This window comes from Orycteropus afer, unplaced genomic scaffold (assembly GCF_000298275.1).
Source record: "Orycteropus afer afer isolate SDZICR_OR568_19922 unplaced genomic scaffold, OryAfe1.0 scaffold00049, whole genome shotgun sequence".
Lineage (NCBI taxonomy): Eukaryota > Metazoa > Chordata > Mammalia > Tubulidentata > Orycteropodidae > Orycteropus > Orycteropus afer.
The window spans coordinates 8,523,501-8,544,730 of record NW_006921636.1 but is presented as its reverse complement, the minus strand read 5'-3'; positions in this window follow the sequence as shown (position 1 = coordinate 8,544,730).

Sequence of the window (21,230 nt, the reverse complement as noted above, 5' to 3'; positions counted from 1 at the left end):
TTGTTCCACATCCTCTTCTGAATCCAGCTTGCACTTCTGAAAGTTCCCTGTTGATATACTGCTGCAACCATTTTTGAATCATCTTCAGCAAACTTAACTTGCTTGTGAAATTAATGATACTGTTCAACAATTTTCACATTCTATTGGATCATCTTTCTTTGGAATGGGCACAAATATGGATCTCTTCCAGTCAGCTGGCCAGGTAGCTATCTTCCAAATTTCTTGGCATAAATGAGTGAGCACCTTCAGTGTTCCATCCACTTGTTGAAACATCTCAATGAGTATTCATTCTGCCAATTCCTGGAGCCATTTTTTTTTTCCAATTCTTTCAATGCAACTTGGACTCCTCCTTTCAATATCATCGGTTCTTGATCATATGCTGTGTTAGACTGTGTTCTCTAGAGAAGCAAAAACAGTAGAGCTTACATATATAGAGAGAGAAAGAGAAATTTATCTTAGGAAAATGGCTCATACACTTATAGAAGTTGGCAAGTCCCAAGTTCTTGGATAAAACGTCAAGCTGGAGGCTTTTCCCGATTCATGTAGCTGCAGGGGCTGAGGAGCTCAAGGTTGGCAGGCAGTCTACTGGCTGTTGACTCCAATGAATGACGAATCCAAGATCTCCAGGACGAATGGTGGATTGTTCGCTCACAGACAGTTGTAGGCAGCACAACAGAATGCTGATCCACAGAAGAGTGACTTTTTTCCTAGGATGTCCATAAATATACTGGAAGCAGGCCACACCCCTAGGGAAATTCCTTTTCAACAGATTGGCTGCTCAAAACATATACATCAGATCCCATCATTGGAACAATCCACATCACAACTGCTTAAACCACACAGAATTGTGGTCCAACCAAGTTGACACACAGCTCCAACTATCACATATGCTATGTCCTGAAATGGTTGAATGTCAACCAGTTCTTTTTGGTACAGTGACTCTGTGTATTTCTTGCATGTTCTTTTGATTCTTCTTGCATTGTTCAATATTCTGCCCATAGAATCCTTCAACATTGCATACAAGTTGAGGCTTGATTTTTTTCTTCAATTCTTTCAGCATGAGAAATGCCAACTGTGTTCTTCCCTTTTGATTTCCTAATTCCAGATCTTTGCACTTTTCATGATAATACTTTAGTCTTCTCGAGCTGCCCTTTTAAATCTTCTATTCAGCTCTTTTATTTCATCATTTCTCCCATTTACTTTAGCTACCATTCAAGAGCAAGTTTCAGAGTCTCTTCTGACATCCATTTTGGTCTTTTCTTCCTTTCCTGTCTTTTTTATGACTTTTTGCTTTCTTCATGTAAGATGTTCTTGATATCACCCCACAACTTGTCTGATCTATGGTCATTGGTGTTCAATGTGGCAAATCTGTTCTTCAGAAGGTCTTTAAAATCAGGTGGGATATAATCAAAGTCGTACTTTGGCTCTCATGGATTTGTTTTCATTTTATTCAGCTTCAAATTGAACTTGAATATGAGCAATTGATGGTCTGTTTCACAGTCAGCTCTTGGCTTTGTTTTGATTAATAATATTGAGCTTCTCCATCACTTCCTTCCACAAATGTAGTCAATTTGATTCCTTTATATTCCATCTGGTGAGGTCCATGTGTATTGTCGTCATTTATGTTGTTAAAAAAAGGTATTTGCAATGAATTTCTACAAGGAGATCTATGCACATGTGAACTTACCAGCAGTTAAGATATGTAGCTAAATATATCTAGAATACCTGGCATATAGTCAGCACTCAACAGTTATTTGCTGAATGAAAGAAGGAAGAATGGAGCCTGTGAATAACAACCAAAGAAACAAAAGAGAAATAGTGTGGTATAGTGGCTGAAAAGGGTGCTGGAATCCTCGCATCTATGTCTGTATATCTACAGCTAGTCCCCAACTTACGACAGGGTTCCATTCCAATGACTCTATGGTAAGTAGGTTCTGAGGAAGTTGAATACCTCATTTTTTTTAGTTTTCATTATTGTTGTCTTTTTTCTCAGATCTTTATAAATCCAATCTTTGTCTTTCGGTTTGATATGAGAATGATAACATCAGCAAATTATATGCTATAGCATTGTGTGTAGTGAATATTACTAATAATAAGATGCACAACAAAATAAGCAACAGTATGCGGTTGTAAGTGCAGCTCATTGTAACTCGAATATGTTGTAAGTTGGGGACAACCTCTATATACCTCAGCACAATGCCTAAAATTGAAATCAATCAGTCAGTTACTCAATATTATTATTATTACTAGTGTTCTTGTGATGGCTGGGAATAACTGATTGTCAATAGGTTAACCTGATGGCCGGTGAGAGGATTCCAGTGTTTATACTTCAGTTTCCTCTTTCTAAATCCCTGGTCACTTTTCCTCCATATATTCAGACTTCGTTCAACTTGCCTTCACATCTGAGATTTCAGCTCAGTTCTGCCGGTACATCCACTCTTATTATCCCAGTCCACAGAAATCTCGTCCTTGCTGACAGCACGTCGTTACCTCGTCATTGGGCACATGATGCTTGTGGCATCCTGCATGGGTGTCATCTTATTTGATTTCTTGTTTTCCCAGCAGATGATGGACAAACAAAAAGCCCTTGGGAAAAAAAAGAAGAAACTGACCCCTGCTGAATTCCTCAGACTCATCTTCCAGCTTTTCCTCCAATTCTAAGGATCAGGTGTGTACTCTCACATTTTTAAGCTAATGCTTAATGTTTTTTTTTTAAATCATGAATGGAAATTGTTGTGATGGATATAATTTTTGCCAAGTTGTAAATACTGATATCTTAAAATTGTCATATCACTTAAAAAAGCACACGCATTATTTTTTGTGTTTTTGTTGAGCAAAAAATGCACCAACTCAAGTTTCTATGTGTATGATTCAATGACATTAATGACATTCTTCAAATTTGTTAGATCACTTATAAAGTGTATCCAATTGAAGCTCAATACCATAGCAATTTGACAGCCTTCATCACTGATTAAACACATGTACACACATACAAAACTGGCTGTCATTGTTGGGAATTTTGCATTATCCTTTTTCTCACTTAACTTGCACCCTGCCCCAGCAGAATTTGAACTTAATGTATCTTATTTTTCATTCTTGGAAGTTGTTTTGGTTCTCTAGTGTCACTTTTATGGAAAATACCACAAATAGGTGGCTTCAACAAACAGGGATTTATTCTCCTACAGTTTAGGAGGCTAGAAGTCTGAATTCAAAGTGCTGCTCTAGGGGTTGTGTGAAGGCCCCTTGACCTTGGGCTTCCCCTTTGCCTCTTGCTCTCAGCCCATTGGGGCTGGAGGTATCTCTTAACTCAGGCAGCTGCTGGCTGCTGAGGCTGACAAGCTCAAGATCAACGAGTAAAATGGCCCAGTCCCAAGATTATCAAGCAACATGGCAGGCCACTAGTTCAAGTCCAGAAACAGTCCCAAGATCAGCAGACAACATGGCAGGCCATTGAGATAAAGACTCGGCCAAATGCAGGATCCAGATGTGCCAAAAAGCTCAAGATCTTTTTCAAATTGTCTTCTTATATACTGGAAGCAGACCACAGGTCTAAGACAGCTACTCAGCTGCTCACAGCAGATCCCACCATGGAGTTGATTACTAGTCTTATCATGGGGAATACTACATCCATCTGCCCAGCCATTCAAAACTAGGGCCGGCCAAGTTGACACATAACCTTAACTATCACAGAAGTCTTTTATTGATCACTCTATCACACATTCTCGGAAGGAAGGTTGGGCAATCTCCTTCCGTAGTGATACCGCCTCGGAAACCCAAGGAGGCATCACTATGAGTTGGGTCCGACTCAACAGCACATAGCAACATAGTAACTATCACACATTACTGCCCCCCAAAATATGTTTATAAATTGAAATTTAAAATGTTCTGTGACTACAAGTCTTCAAATTAAAAAAAAAAAAAGTTATTCTTAATTGGCTTATTGTTATGGCTATTAGTAGAACACAATTGTTCAAAATAAACTAATATATCACAGCTCATGATGGAGTATTATTAATCATAAACAGCAAAATTTGGGGTATACTTCTATTAATATGATAGATGGGACTATATTCTCAATTAATGTACAAGCATGAATGAACATTCATGAATGTTCCTGGAGAAGAACGTCATGTTTTGTAAAGTAGAGGGTCTGTGAAAATGAGGAAGACCCTCAATAACATGGATTGACACAGTGGCTGCAACAATGGGCTTAAACATAGCAACGATTGTGAAGGTGCCGCAGGACAACGCAGTATGTCATTCTGCTGTACTTTGGGTTGCTATGAGTTGAAATTTACACATCACCTAACAAAACTAGTGAATGAATATTACTTATTATTTTAAAGAGACAGGTTTCAGCGTTCATTTTATTCACACTTTGTTATTATTGGTATTAGTTCTGAGAACCTTGTTCACATAAACAAGCCAATAAGAATAATGGGACCTCTGCCATATGCAGCTCAATTGTTTGCACTTCTTTCAAGTTGTATGCCAAAAATCACACAGCAACTTATCATGCAAATAACTCTTAAAGATCTCTAAACTGACTGACTTCTTCAATTGCAATGAAATTGAAAAATTGAAAGCAATCTGACCAGTAAATGCTGGGCACCCAGTTATTAGAGCCATCTGTGTTCTCAACACTAAGGCCCAAATTTCAGAATGCCCCTTTGCCTGATGTCCTGGAGGTCTTTCCCCAGCAGTGGAAGGCATCATTGTAAGATTCAGAATGGGTGGTGCTTTCATGGAGGGACATCTTCTATTCATTGCTCCTGATTCTTGCTCTGCCCTGCTTTCTGCCCCAGGATCCCGACTGCATGGACCACATCAATGGTACCTTTTTCCTCTGGCTTCCCACTGGCTAATGGAGAGAGGGGAGAGGGATTGGACATTTATTCCCAGGGCTACTTCTGTGGGGTGACCCAGGATGGCTGTATCTCTCTAGAAGGTAAAAGCTCCTTCACCCTCTCTATGGTCCCCTCTGTTTCCAGGTTCATGTAGCCTCTCCCCCTTCACCCTGCTGACATGCTCACTAGCCCCTGGGGCTGCATTATTCTTTGTTGTTTTCTTCCCCTTACCCACACCTCTAGAAAGACCTGGTGATCTGCTCCCATAAAGATTACAGCTTAGCAAACCCTATGGGACGTTCTACTCTGTCACATGGGGTCACCATTAGTCGGAACTGAATCGATAACACCTAACAACAACTTACACCTTAATAAATATTTCCTCTATTAAACTCTCCTCCAATCACCCAGTTTGAGTGAGCTTTCTATTTTCTGTTCATTCCCTGACTGCTAAATCTTATCTTTTTCCTTTTTAATACAATCAAGAAGGCCATTTGTGACAGTGAAAGGGGGAAAGAGTACACATGTCAGTTTTGAATCTGGAAATGCACTACAGTATTGTAAAACTATCCAAGCCTGCAAACCCTCAGCAAGTCTTCCTGTACTCCCAGGGATGTGAGTAATCCAGTTTTATGACGGCCCATCTAACACCTGATGGGCCATCCCTGGCCTCACCACTGCAAAGTGGTTTGGATGATGTTGGGAACAGAGCACAGTCATTAAAGAAGGCTGGTAAGTGCTTTATCATGAAGCCAGAAGACGCTGGTGAGCCTTTTACAGCCACGTGCGAGCCCGGCATCTTCCATCCTCCTCTGCTGCCCAGCCATGCCCACCACTGCCCTCACTGGCAAGGGAAGCGAATGTCCCCCTTAGAGCTGATGTGTGTGTGGGTGGGGGCTGATTTCCAGAAGCGAGGCCCTATGGTTGCCTGTGCGAGTCTACACCAATCATCCTCAAAGGGGAGGCTATCCATCAGTTTTATCTGCCAGACTCTCTGCTGTGCTGATTTAGAAATTCCAGACACCCCACTGAGAGTTCTTTATGGAGGCGGCAGGCAACTGATCTACAATAACACGTAAAAAGATAGGGGTCCCCAGGCAACCACAGCAGCTGCAGTTTACACTTGAAATTGAAATTAAAATGTGTGCTGGATCCACCTGCTGGTGGGTGAGGGTTGGGGGGTACAAATGGGGGTAAGCTTTCACTCCCCAGGCCTGAACTGGGCTAGAAGCCCCCAGGGTCAAATGCCCAATGGTCCTGGTGTCCCTGTCACCTCTGAGAGCTGAGGCTCCTGGCAGATGGCTGTGGAGTGTTGGCATTAGCTCTCAGTGGGGCTTTGCCCTCAAGTATTCCAGACTCAAGCTTTTCTTTCTTTTTCTTTTTAAGTAACCATCTTAGTCCTCAAGTTGTGTCCACAGCAGCTCTCAAATCATGACCTGTTGCTGCACCCCAGTCTGGTGTCTTGAGGCGCTGCTGGTTGAGTTTTGTTTCATGAGTTTAGTGATAGTTCAGATCATTGTTCAGCCAACACTCTCCCCTTCCCGCCCCATTGAGGTGGGTCTGGCCATGTGACTTGCCTGGACCAACTGAATGCCAGTGAAATTGACAAGAGCAAGGGCTTTGCCAGTGCTTGTGCAGTTTGACCTCTCTTGCTCCTCTCTTGATCCACCGTGAGAAGAGGGTCCCCCGAGAGGTACTGTCCCTTCAGCCCCAGGATGAACACAAGTGGAGCAGACCTGAACCCACCCACAGATGCCACCAAGCCCAGTGGAGCCCAGCATAGATCATCTAAGCCTCAGTTGACCCGTGGACCTGTGAGTGTAAGAAGACTTGATGGTTTGGTTAGGTTGGCCACAACTAACAAATTACTGAACCCAAGGGCAGTAGTTTAAACCAAAAAACTTCTAAAGCCAGGGTTCATTTAGCACAAATTTATGTGTTAATTCATGTATTTATTCTACCCACATGTTTTAACCATCATCAGTATCTTGCACTGTTCCAGAGATGCTCATATATCTCCATCCATCTGGGTTATCTCCTGGTCTTCTTGAGAGACGTGAGGTTATGGATGGGCACAATCTCAGAGTGCTTTGCAGGGAAAGTAGGGTGTAAATCCAGCCTGTCTCCCAGCCCATTGCTCCTGCTCTGCTCAACGACGTGTCCCTCAGAAATCAGGCTGGCGTGGGGGTGAGTGGACAGGCTCAGAAGACCCTTCCCCACATGCCTTGGTGTAATAGTCTAGGAATTGCAGACAATGGTCACACTAACCCTGTGCAGTTGCTATGAGCATTAATTAATGAGTGAAGTCATGTGAAGCTCTGAGAACAGGGCCTGGCACAGAGTAAGCACAGAGTAAACACACACTTATTGCTACTTTGTTACCACCACCATCATCACCATATGTGCTGCTGAACAGCATGGACTCAGGGTTTGAATCCTGAATTTGTCATTGACCAGCTGTATAACTTTGATCAAGTAACTTAACATCTCCATGCCTCAGTTTCTGCATCATAAAATGGGGAAAACCATAGTAACCCCTACCTCCTAGACTTGGATTAAATGGGTAACTACAAGTAAGGTTTTAGAATAGTGCTTGGTACATAGTAACCTTCAGTAAACGTTTACTATCATTACATTAAGGAGACCTGGTGGTGCAAATGATTAAATGCTTGGCAATTCGAACCCACCCAGCAGCTCCTCAAGATTAAGAGCTGGGGGTCTGCTTCCGTAAAGATTAGAGGCAAGAAAACACTATGGTGTACTTCTTCCCTGTTACATGGGATCACTGTAAGTCAAAATGGACTTGATGGCACCCAACAGCAACAATGACACCATTACATTAAGCTCAATGATTAGAAAATAAAAAGACCCAACCTTAAAGATTGAACCGTTGAACATCCCTTGTCTTTTCCTTAGGGAGCTCTGGTGGTGTAGTGCTTAAGGCAGTTGGCTGCTAACCAAAAGGTTGGTGTATTGAACCCACCAGCTGCTCTGTGGAAGAAAGATGAGGCAGTCTGCTTCCGTAAAGATTTACAGCCTTGGAAACCTGATGGGGGTTGTTATGAGTCAGAATCGACTCTATGGTGGTAAGCTTGGTTTTTTGGTTTCCCTTTTCTTGATGCTAAGCCTTTGCCTTGGATCCTTTATCCCACCTAGCCTGCCATCCCTGACTTTTAACATCCTCTTACTGATCCTTTGGACTCTGTTCAAATGTCACCTTGACCAAGAGCTTTGAAGAGTTTTCACCCTTTTAGTATTCTGTACTGTTTAATAGCAGAATCACCCATCAGAAACTGTCTTCTATGACCATCAGCTCTCCTCCTGTGAACTGCCCACTTTATGAGTTTGGTGACAGGTGTCAATTTATGACAGCTGTTGGCCTGGAAGTCAAGATAAGATGATGATATAAACAGAATGCTTTGACATTGATTTGCCTTGTCCCCACTGCTCTGTGTTCACCAAAAAAAAAAAAAAAAAGAGGAGCGAATCTTCACAGATAGCAAATTGTTATCTAACTTCAAAATATTTTGACAGTCCTTCGTAAGCACAGCCATAGCAAAATATGTGCCTCGGTTCTGAGGGCCTACAGCTGGAATGAGCACAGGATGGTGCATCTTGTTTTTAACTGTGATTAGAATCTTTACTCCCTGTAGCCATATTTTTTTAACTCATTCGTCCAGTCATCAGAGATTGGCTGGGTGCCTACTATGTGCCACAAATGGTGAATATTCTGGAAATTCAAAAATGAAGAAGATCCATTCTCTGCCCTGGAAAGACTCAAGCTCTCTGTTGGATAGTTTTTATAGACATTTTTTTTTGGGGGGGGTGCAAAACAACCAAACCAGTTGTTCTTGAGTCAATTCTGACTCACGGCAACCCTGTGTGTTACAGAGTAGAACTGCTCCATAGGGTTGTCTGTGATCTTTAAAGAAGTAGATTTCCAGACAGGCCTTTATTCCATTGAGCCACTGGGTGGGTTTGAACAGCCCACCTTTGGGACCCAGTATCTAATCTAGGAGCTCTGGTAGCGTAGTGCCTAAGGCACATGACTGCTAACCAGAAGGCTGGCGGTTCAAACCCATCAGCCACTCCTCAGAAGGAAGATGGGGCAATCTACTTCTGTAGGGATACTGCCTCGGAAACCCAAGGAGGGGTTGCTATGAGTCGGGTCTGACTCCACTGCACATAACAACAACAACAACATCTAATCTCCCATCATCCCCTTTCCTTGCCATATTCTCTTCCTCTGGGGATGCTCATCCCCTCCTCCATGCATCCCATGTTACTCAGGGAGACAGACCCTACCCTCAACAGCAGCCACGAGCCCTGACTGATCTAAGGTAATTAGAAGAATCCCACACCCTTTGCCATGTGATTGGTCTACTAACCAAAGCCCAAGCCAATCACCTCATTATATTCTCCTAGGCTCAGGAGTGGCCCAATCAGTGTAAAGATCATGTTTTTCTTGAGAATCTCCTTCTGGGTGTGGAAGATATGGTGATCTGAATCCTGGAACTGTTAGACCATTTTGGGGTAGCCAGACTGAGGATGAGGAGAAAGGCATGCCACAGAAAACTAAAAATAGAGAAGAATCTAGATCAATCCACGCCTGATATCCAACCTCTGGACTTTTTGCTTACATGAACAAATATGCCATTTAAAATAATTAAGCCAGGAGAAGTTAGTGTTTTTGGTGTTTGCACAAGGACAGTTCTGAGAGCCCTTCCTTCAAAGGTGACACCAAACAATGTCTACTGTACAGATACAGTAGAAACAAAGCACTGGTCCTAACCACCAATGTTTTCCTTCCTCTTCCCATGTCTGACAGTGTTTATGGAAAAAAATGTTAGAAATAAAAAATTTCAACATGAATGGGAATTTTACTTCTAGAGATGTTTATATTTTCTTTCTCTTGAGTTGAAACACTCGTTCATATCCAAATAAATTATTTGAGGGTATTGATAAGAGAATAAATCTTAGAGGGTCTTCAACAAAAGTCTGTATTCAGAAAACCTGTGTCTCTCAAGGTCGCACTTTTTTCAGGGAATGGTGTGTGTGTGTATGTGTGTGTGTGGGTGAGGAGGAGGTTGCATGGCATTCTGAATTTGTTTTGTTTTCTTCTCCTTTTTATATGTTCATAAAACATTCTAAACATTGTACAAACACAAGTCCAAAGTGTTAAAATAGGCTTTTTTGCAAAGAGAATCAACTTTGAAAACAAAGTTTTGGCCTATGCATGGAATCTGCCCAAAGAAGACAGCAGCTACGAGGAGTCTTTACAGGCAGTTTCTAAGCCAACAATTGGGAAATATCCATAGTAAGACATGGACACCTGTTGTCCAAGCTTTAGCTTCATCTTTACAGGGCCAGGTGTTCTGTATGTTTCTATAATGGTATCAAGCCCTGTTAGGTATAAGCCACTATTCAGCTTTCAAAACACCTATGTATAAGCACTCTTAATACGAACTTCCAAAACCAAACCAAACTCACTGCTGCCGAGTTAGATCAGACTCATAGAGACCCCTCCTTAGGTTTCTGAGGTGGTATCTCTATGGAAGTAGATTGCCCAGTCTTCCTTCCAAGGAGTGGCTGGTGGGTTTGAACTACCAGCCTTCTGGTTAGCAGTCAGATGCCTTAGTCACTATGCCACCAGAGCTCCTAATATGAGCTTAGATGTAGAATTATGTCTAACTTTGTTAGATTCTCTAATGTTAACTATAAGTCATTAACAACCTACAAGTCATAAGGTTATTTAGAAAATTTCTGACATTAGACATAGTAACATAGAGGCGTGTAAAGTATGTGAGGAACATAAACAACTCTCACATTCACTTTGACCCAGCAGGTTGTGACATAAGACAACACAATACAGATGTCAATAGACCCCTCATTTCTAACCTTGATGAGAAGAAGCTTCACTCAGCTACTCTCCAACTCTGGAGAAAAAAACATACCATTCTCCTCTTTGACATCACTCTGGCCCTGGTCATGTGGAGCCAAGGTGACATGTTCACACATAAGCCCTACATTTCTGTTCATTCTCTGAGAGAAGGCCGAGAGGGAACTGAGATTCTGTTGACTGCAGACCACAGACCCCAGCTACAAAGGGCCTCAGCTGAGATAGAGCTGTGCTTAAACCTTCCCCCTGGGACTTCTCATTTAAGGTGAAAGTCTGAAGTCTGGAGATTTGGCCTCTAACCATTGAACTGACATTGTGTCTGTAATGGCTAGTTCTGATTCTCTGGCTCTGAATGAATGTTGGGTGGTCTTTCTAGTGTGCCTTATCATGACAACCTTGCAATAAACTAAATGAGTTTGTGTCTGACACACCTGAGTATGTCCCTATTAATTTCCTATGATAAAACCCTACACAACACAAGATACTCTGTTTAAATGGCTGATGAGTAAGAATGGAAATGTTGCAGGGTGGGGAAGAGGGGTTTTTGAGAATGCAATTTTAGTTTTATACAACAAGTACAGTCTTTATCATATTTTGACAGCATGTATGTGTATTAATCAGTAGTTTTTTGTTCTGTTTGGTCTTGTGTTTTACAGTAACAGCAGAGATCCTAATTAAACTGAATTAGAGGGTAAGGGGAGGTGGGTGAGGTTGATTGCTTGTTTAACTGAAAAGTACAGGGGAAGCTTATAGGCACAGTTGGCTTTGGGAGTTTAGTCTGTTATGAGTCTTCATTACGAACTAGAGAAATCAGTCTAGCTTGTTTAGATGTAAAAATGTTTATTGAAGGCTATCATGTGGCTCACAGAACCTCTGGACAGAGAAAAGAATCAGGCTTCGTGGCTCTGAAACCAGAAGCAACACTCGAATTGCACTGCATTGGCGCAGACACCACAGTCCTTGATCCTGGCCCACTTGTAGCTGGGCCCTATGGCTGGCAATAGGGCCTTTGACCTCATTACTCAGGAAGCTGTGGCCTCTCACCAGAAGGAATCTGCTGGGAGTCTGCTTCTTTGGGTTACCAGCTTGTATATCACACAAATACCGCCAGTTCACTGAGCCTGGTCATCTGCCTGTCGCCTAGCTGCAAGGGAGTCAGGAAACACATGCTCTGGACTTCCAAACTGGGCAGCCATGAGCTCATAAGACTGAAAATTCTCTAAACATTGGAGGAAATCTGAAGGTGCTGTGAGGTGAATGGTGTCCCTGGGTGGCACAAATGTTCAAGTGCTCCACTGCTAGCCAAATGGTTGGCAGTTTGAACTCATCCAGAAGCACCTAGGAAGACAGGCCCGGCAATCTGCTTCCAGAACATCACAGTCATGAAAACCCTATGGAGCATTTCTACTTTGTACACATGGGTCATCATGAGTTGGAATCAACTTGATGGCAACTAACAGCTACAGCCTGAGGAGAATAATAATAGTGAAGACCACAGTAACAACAGCAACAATGGCAGTTATTAACACATTTCCATATCTTATTATGTACCTGCCAGTCTTCTAAGTACTTTTCATGTATCAATTGATTTGACCCTGGCACCATCCCTTTGGAGATAGATAATCTTCAAATGAAGAGCCTGGGATAAGGAGAGAAATGATGCTCCCAGATCTAGGATCACCACAATCCTGCTTTGCCTGAGAGGTCCTAATGTAATGCTGCCCCCAAATAATGATTATGAGCACCCCATTGACTCTCAAATATTCATTTGGTCAATGAATTCTGTGGTCAGTCCATCAAGGTCACACGGTTAGGAAGGAGAGGCTTGGATTAGCAGCCACTAGTAGACCCAGACGGCATCACTGCGTCTCTCTCTTGCCCCATCTCTCAGCTTTGTTTCCCTCTGTTTTGTTCACCCTCAGGCAGATCTACTCCAGACCTAGAGCCTTGCAGCTCCAGGTGGAAATCCTTCCACTCTCAAGGCAATGGGAAGAGACACTCAGAAATAATCAAATTGCAGTCTGTTGGCCCAGTGTGCATTTGGAACTCCCTTCTGGAATCCGAGATGATGAGAGGAGAGGAGAGGAAGGAGGGGAGAGGAGGGGGAGAGGGAGAAGGGAAAGAAAAGAGAGAAGAGGAGGGGAAGAGAAGCAGGGGAGGGGGGAGGGGAGAAGAGGAAAGGAAGGGAGAGAAGGGCATACTGAGTGGTTGTGTGATAGATGGGGCGACACAGTCATTCCAGCAGCTGATAAAATCTCTTTGTAAATGGCAGCCCAGTAGGCGTTTGAAAGGAACCCAAGGGCCAGTTGAGCTGGGCCTATTTACCACCACCACTTGTTGCTGTCGAGTCAATTCTGACTCCTAGTGACTCTATAGACCTATTAGTAGGACTGCCCCGTAGGGTTCCCAAGGCTGTGGTCTTTATGGAAGCAGACTGCCACGTCTTTCTCCCAGGAGCAGCTGGTGGCTTCAAACTGACAATCTTTTGGTTAGCAGCCAAGCACGTAATCACTGCACCACCTGGGCTCTTTGGAACACACATTCTCACTCCGCAGACAGGCCTGCACAGAGCAGGAGGGTGTAGGTCAGAGAGAGAACAGGGACACTGGGGCCTTGTGTAGCTTTACCTGCCTGTGCCTCTTTTCTGCCATGCAGCCTCCAGCAAGCACCCTGAACCTCAAGTCCCTCATCTGAGAAGTGGGCTGAAAAATGCAAATCTCTACAGCATTATCATGAGGACCTGGCATTGGACTTGGCACATAGATGGCAGCTGCAATGACCACAATGCTCTAGCATTTAGGGTCTGGGCTGGCCAGCTTCAAATCGACACTTGTATTTGGAGAGCTGCTGAAACTCTGCCTCCTAGGCCAGCATCTTGGGACAGGAACAGGATCGCATAACAGAAAACCCACAGGAGGTGTTTATGCAGAGCTTGAGTCTAGTCCACTCCACCAGGCAGCCATCATCATCAGGAAAACTCTTAACTTTTCATATAACTTAGTGTCTTTGTCCAGCCTCACACAAAAAGCCAATGAAGCTTATGTCACCCCACCCCTACCTCCACCCCCAGCAGTTTACAAAATACCTTCATTATCACAGAACGTCTCAAAGAAGAAAAACCTAAGTGACAGTGGATTACGGGCATACCTTGGGAGATAGTGCCAGTTCGGTTCCAGATTGCTGCAACAAAGCGAATCACACGAGTTGTTTTTGTTCCCCAGTGCATATAAAAGATATGTTTATACTATACTGTAATCTGTTAAGTGTGCAAAAGCATGATGAAAAAGTTTGAAATGTTCTTGGAATTGCCAAAATGTGACACAGAGACATGAAGGGAGCACATGTTGTTGGAAAAATGGCACCAGTAGACTTGGTCAACACTGGGTTGCCACAAACGTGCAATTTGTAAAAAAGTCAGATCTGTGAACCACATTAAAGTGAAGCCCACTAAAACAGGGTGTGCCTACCTGGACACAGTGCCTAAGTTCTTGTCTATGCTGTTTTCTTTCCATTCTTCTGGCTAAGTCAATGTGATAATTATGTTTGTGTGTCAACTTGGCTGGGCAGCTGGTGGTAGTTATTCCCCATGATGGGACTGGCAATCAGCTCCATGATGGGATCTACCACAAGCAGCTGAGTAGCTGCCTTTGGGAATGTGGTCTGCTTCCTGTATTTAAGGAGAAGCCTTAGTAATGGTCTCTAGCCTATGGCACGCTTGGACCCTGCATGTAGCCATGTCCTTGCTCAGCAGCTTGCTATCTCTGTTGACCTTGGGACTTACAATGGACTTAAGTTAATGGCCTGCTGTGTGGTTTGGTAACATCAGGACTGTGCCTTTTGACTTGTCAACCTTGGGGCTTCTCAGCCTCAGCAGCCAGCAGCTGTCTGAGTGAAGAAACGCCTCTAGCTCCAGTGGGCCGGGAGCAGGAGGCATAGCTGGACTCCAAGGCTGAGGGGCTTTCACCCAGCCCCTAGAGCTTGGCACTTTGAACTTGGACTTAAAGCCTCCAAATTGTAAGAATAAATTCCTGTTTGTTAAGGTCATCCCATTTGTGGTTTATTCTTGTCAGAGCAGCACTAGGTAACCAGAACAGCCAAGGAGAGTCTCAGTTGTATGCAAAGAATGTTTCATCACCTCTTCTAAAATAAACCAAACCCATTGGTGTCAATTCTGACTCATGGTGACCCCAGATGTTTGGAGTGGAACGGCCCCATGAGGTTTTCTCAACTGTAACCTTATGGAAGCAGATTGGTAGATCTTTCTTCCATGGAGGCACTGGGTGGACTTGAACCACCAATCTTCAGGTCAGTAGTCGAGTGTAAACTGTTTGCAACACCCAGGGGCCTATGACCTCTCCAGGGCTTTCTGATCTTCCATCCTAGCAGGGACAATGTTGGAATAGGAATCAAAGTCACTTGGCTTCAAGGCCTTCTAACACTTTGTGCACCATTAATTTATCAGATTAGTTAAGCTCTAAGGAAGAGCCCTGGTGGCTCAGTGGTTAAGGCATTAAGCTTTTGAACTGACCAGCTGCTCTGCAGAAGAAAGATGTGACAGTCTGCTTCTGCAAAGATTACAGTGTTGGCAGTTTTACTCTGCCCTGTAGGGTTACTATGAATTCTAATCGACTCAACTGCAACGGGTTTGGTTTGGTCTTCTTAAGCTCTAAGAATGGCAGCTTCACTGATGAGACATAACAGAAGCCAGAAGTTCTAACGGGGAGGAATGCAAGAAATTTCCAGAAAATTTAGGATGGGCAGCTTAGTGGAATGCCACAGGCTGTACCTCTAGAAATTGGGGGTAGGGGGAATAAGGCTGCAAGAAGGGGACTATAGGAATCCTGGGAGGTGGCTACCAAGTGTTGGGGACACGCCGAAGCCAAAGTCACCTTTTCTCCATTTTTGCACATTTTTGCACATCTTTCTGCTGTTCTTGGAATGTCAGGGCCCTTATGGATACCTTTATTCCAATAGAAAGGTGCATTGTGGGGGCTCCAGATCTCATGCCCTTCCCCCACCCCCTGTCCCAGACTTCGGGGTCATCTGCCATCTGGACACTTCCAAGACTTATGTGGCTGGCCAAGTCTCAGCTCCGACCTCCACCACCATTCATCACATAGTGGGGGCATGCAAGCCCGGAGCTAACAGAGCCCATCTGTGTGGGCTATTTGGCTCCAGGACACAGGGCTGCGAGGAGACCGATGGAGGGAGGGCTGGGGCTGGCAGCCTCACGTGTTTTCTCTACCATCTCAAATTTCTTGGTCCAGGAGCAGCAGATGGTGAGGAAGGAAGGTCTCCAGAGAGCTGGAGAAGCTGGCGGCCTCAGAGGCCTATTCTCTTGCTGGGCACATGGATTTGAGCCCTGAGGAGAGGGCTGGAAAAGAAGGTGGGCATTTATGAAGGTTCTGTTCACTTCTTCCTAAGGACACGGCATTACTTGTTTGAGTTGAGAGACCTCCCCCCACCCCAATCCATCAAGAGAGGTTTCTAGAATTTGATAGAGTGTCGACTGTGTTTGAGCCAGTTGTCCGTGACTCAGGGTCAATGCTTTATGGTTCAGTCTTTCCTCCCGCTGCCCTCCAAAGCTTCAGCAAATCTTGGGGCTCTACCCTGATAATATTCTCCATAGCCATTGAGTCCATGCTGGTCCAAGCCACCACCATCTTTAACCAGGACCACTTAACAACCCTCAAGCTTGTCTTTCTGTTTCTATTTTGCCCTTGCCAATCCCAAAGAATTGAAGCATTTGAATTATGGTGTTGGTGAAGGATAGCGAATGTACTGTGGACTGTCAGAAGAAGGTACAAACCTGTCTTAGGAGAAGCACAGCTGGAATGCTCCTTCTTAGCAAAGATGCCAGATTTTGTCTCTTGTACTTTGATCATGTCATCAGGAGGGACCAGTCCCTGGAAGAGGATATCATGCTGGGTAAATGAAAGGGTCAGCGAAACAGAGGAAAACCCTCAACGAGATAGACTGACACAGTGGCTGCAATGATGGGCTCACGCATAGCAAGGATTATGAGGATGGTGCAGGACTGGGCAGCATTTCATTCTATTGCATAGGATCTCCATGAGTCAGAACCAACTCTATGGCGCCTAACAACAATAGCAAGGACAAAATCATCCTCCAGGGGAACTTGTTTAAAAAGATAGGCTAGACCAAGTCACTCTCCTGCTAATACCTTTTAGAGGTTTCTCATTGCATGAAATAGAATTCCATGTTCTTCCCTGACTTCCACATTCTGTGGGCCTGGCCCCTGCATCCTCTAGCCTCATCCCACAGCATGCTTGCCACACTCTGGCTGTACCAGGATGCTCTCTGTTCCGTGAACACAGTAAGCTCATTTCTGCCTCAGGACCTTTGCATGTGCTGTTCCCTTCATCTGGGAAGAGCTTTTCTTAGTTGTTTAAAAGACTATCTCTTGTCATCTATTAACTCTCAAACGTCACCTCCTCAGAGAGATCTTCCCTGATTATCCTTTCTAAGCCTCCCCTCCACATTATCTTCTTCACGACACTAGAATTTCATAAACTTCTTTTCCAGCATCAAAGCCCTTCTTCAGCTGCCACCTTAGTCTTGCCTGAGGCCATGCCTGTCTTGGAAGCTCCTGATAGCCCAGATTGATGGAGAAAACCCAGGACCAGAAAGTTAAAAGACACAGACTCAAGCCTGACCTTGCCACTGAGTTGGTTTGTGGTCACGCTTCACTTTTCCTCTCTATAAATCTATAAGATATTGATTTTCCTTTTCAGGCTTCCCAGGAGGACATAGACTTTAACAGAGGTGAAGGGGTTTATAAATGGAGAAGTCCTTTGCAGATAATTATTAATCCTCCACAAGTACTTATTGAAAACCTACTCTATGCCAGGAGAAGGAATCCAAACACACACAAAAAAACATTTGTGCTTGTCCTATAATTCTAGAGGAGGGGTGATGCAGTGGTTCAGCCAATGTATGCCAACCAGAGGTAGCTAGGGTTCTGATTCTGCACCAGTACTATGATCTGAGGAAAATGATATCATTTCTCCTATGTCAGTTTCACACTCTAGGAAATGGGTTTAATAACACTTTCTGGAGTGGTTGTGAAGTGCCTAAGGCATCTGACTGCTAACCTTCAGAAGCTTGGCTGTTCAAACCCGCCAGTCACTCCGTGGAAGGAAGAAGGGGCAATATACTTCTGTAGAGATACCACCTCGGAAACTCAAAGAGAAGTCACTGTGAGTCAGACTCGATAGCAGTATTTTTGGGGGCTTTGGAACAGTTGTGCAAGTTAAACAAGTTAACCTGCATAAGGCCCTTAGAACAGTACCTGACACACCAAAAAAAAAAAAAACCCAAACCCACTGCCATCCAGTCGATTCCAACTCAGAGGACTCCCACTGGATTTCTGAGGACATGAATCTTTACAGAAGTAGATTACCTCATCTTCATCCCACAGAGCAGCTGGTGTTGGGTTTGAAGTGGTGATCTTCTGGTTAGTAGCCAAATGCCTTACCCACTATACCACCAGAACTCCTCGCCTGACACAGTAGAAATTGTTGTTGTTGTTAAGTGCCGTCGAATCAGACCCAACTCATAGCGACCCCTCCTTGGGTTTCCGAGGCAGTATCACTACGGAAGTAGATTGCCCCATCTTCCTTCCGAGGAGTGGCTGGAGCGTTTGAACCACCAGCCTTTTGGTTAGCAGTCAAGTGCCTTAGCCACTATGTTACTTACCAGAGCTCCCCAGTAGAAATTAAATAGTCATTAATTGTCATAAAAGAGAGTCAATGTATAAGCATTATTCTACACTTTAATTCCCTGTCTTTTCAACACCAGCTCAGAACCGACCCCTTGCTCTTGGTTCAGGTCAGCTTTCATGTGCCTGACACCGCCTGCTGTAGCAGCCCTGCGCTCCACCACGCTTTCCCAGCGTCAGCTCCTGAGACTGCGGTGCTGCTCTTTGCAGCTGCCTCCCATGAAATAGTTGAGCTCTGTCCTGTTCCCAGCCTCGGCAGGTCACTAGAACACAGAAGATGCCCAGTAAGTGCACTGAACAAAAATTTCTTCATGGACAGGTTCCTTTTCTTTGCGGGGGTGGGGTGGGTGGGGACGGTTCTGAGAAGCCAACTTAAGGGTTGGCCAGAAAAAATGCTATCTGCCAGTCTGCCCAACACAGCCGTACAGAGATCATCTCAGGAACCTGGGTCTAGGAGTGTCATTTATTATAGGACAGACCTGTGTGGGCAGGAACAGCATTGACTTCTGCAGACGCAAAGGGACAAAGTGACTGTGTCCACGTGCTTCTCCATGAGCACAGCACAGCAACATAGGACCTGCCATGACACAGCTCAGGAACCACAATTTATAACCATAAGGTCTAGATTTTCCGACAGTATCACTGCTCCAAGTGGATTAGCAATGACTGTTTGGTGAGTATTTTATTATTTTTAAAAATTGTTATCATGATTTGGGTGAAAATTTACAAAGCAGATTTGTTTTACACTCAACAATTCATAGACATTTTGTTCCACAGCACCAATTACAGAGCTCTGATAGCGTAATGCATAAGGCACTTGACTGCTAACCAGAAGGCTGGCGGTTCAAACCCACCAGCCAATCCTCGGAAGGAAGGTTGAGCAATCTCCTTCTGTAGTGATACTGCCTCAGAAACCCAAGGAGGCATCACTATGAGTCGGGTCCAACTCGAGGGCACATAACAACAACAATAAATAATGTAACAACTCTCCTCCCACCTCCTCCCTGTGCTTCCCCTTCCGTGTGTCCTTCTTACCTGTACATTGCTCTCTGTCTGACTTTCGTCCTATGCAAATGCTGCCCTTCTAATCTCTCTCAGTTGACTGTTCTAAGGCGTGCATCTCCTGGGAGTAGGTGTTCAGCTCATAGGCCTTTCTATTATTTGGCTGAGAGCTAATCCGTAGGAGTGAGTCCAATTCCAGGAGCAAAGGGTAACCTGTGCCATGGACTCAGGAGTTTCACCGGTCTCTGTCCAACCCATAATTCTGGGCACTTTTATGATTTTGAATTTAGTTCCATATTTCCCCTCCCACTGTATCCAGGATCTCTAACTATGATCCCTTTCTGAGCGGTTGGTGTTGGTAGCTGGGTACCACCTAGTTCTTCTGATCTCAGGGTCGTGTGGGCTGACATTCACATCGTTCATTTGTCCCTTGGACTAATTATTTCCATGTATCCTTGATCTTCTTCACTCTTCTTTGCTCCATACAAGACAGACCAATAGTTGCATCTTAGTAGACTATACATACGTGACTCCAGTCACTACTCTTGTGAGTATTTAAAAGTATTTCCTCATATTGCAGGAGAAAGATTGAAAGAGGAATGGAACCCCCCTACACACACTGTGTTCCCACAGGTGTGGCTCCAACTCTGAGACTCACTGCTAGTGAAATTCACACAAAGAGAGGAAGAGATGGGGAAATGGAATTCTAGGAGGCAGGGAGAGAAGATGACAGTGGGGATGGTGTGAAAGCAGGGAAGAACACTAGACATGAGGGGAGGGATGAATGAAGAGGCTCACTGGCTGATGCCCAGGCCTCTGCTCAGGCTATAGCTTACAGGTCAGAAACTCCCGAAGAAAGAGGAGCCTTCTTTGCTAAGCGCTCTGGAAAACCTCTCAGAGCAAACTTTAATTGGCCTGGCTTGGTCTTGTGACTATCTTTGATTCAACACTGTGCCTAGGAGAATGGCATTCTCTGATTGGCCAGGCCTAGGTCATATGTTAACATCTGGAGTCAGGAGTGGGATCTACACCAACTACAGGGACTGAGAGTGAGGAGGGCTCTCTCTAAAGGAAAAGCCAACTGCTGCCACCATAAGATGAGAGAACGGATGCTAAACCCAAACCCAAACCCAAACCACTGCCATTGAGTCAATTCCAACTCATAGTGACCCTATAGGGCACAGTAGAACTACCCTATAGAGTTTTTAGGGAACTGTGGTGGCATAGTGCCTAAGGCATTTGACTGCTAACCAGAAGTTCAAATCCACCAGCCACTCCTCAGAAGGAAGATTGGGCAATCTACTTCTGTAGAGGTAATGCCTTGGAAACCCAAGGAAGGGTTGCTATGGATTGAATCGACTCAATGGCAGTGAGTTTGTTTTGTTTTTATAGAGTTTCTAAGACTGGAATAGATGCTAAGCAGGTACAAACCAAAGAAGCCCATTTCATATACTCTTGTTTCTTAAGAACCACTGGACAAGGTTATTCCAGATGCCTGAGCTCAGCCTTTCCATGGAGGATGCCAGTGGACAGTAGAAAACACATTTTTTTGTAGTACCCAAGGAATGAGGGGGCAAGGCACATTTGGGTAGGTCCCTGTGGCAGACCTGACATTGCCCAGAGAAGCTGTCCTCAGGCACCCCACGTGAGGTGATTCCTTGCCCACAAGCAGCCCACTCATTGCCCTAGGAGACTGAGAGGTGGCACAGTCCTCTGGCCAAGAGGGTGGCACTTGGCAGAG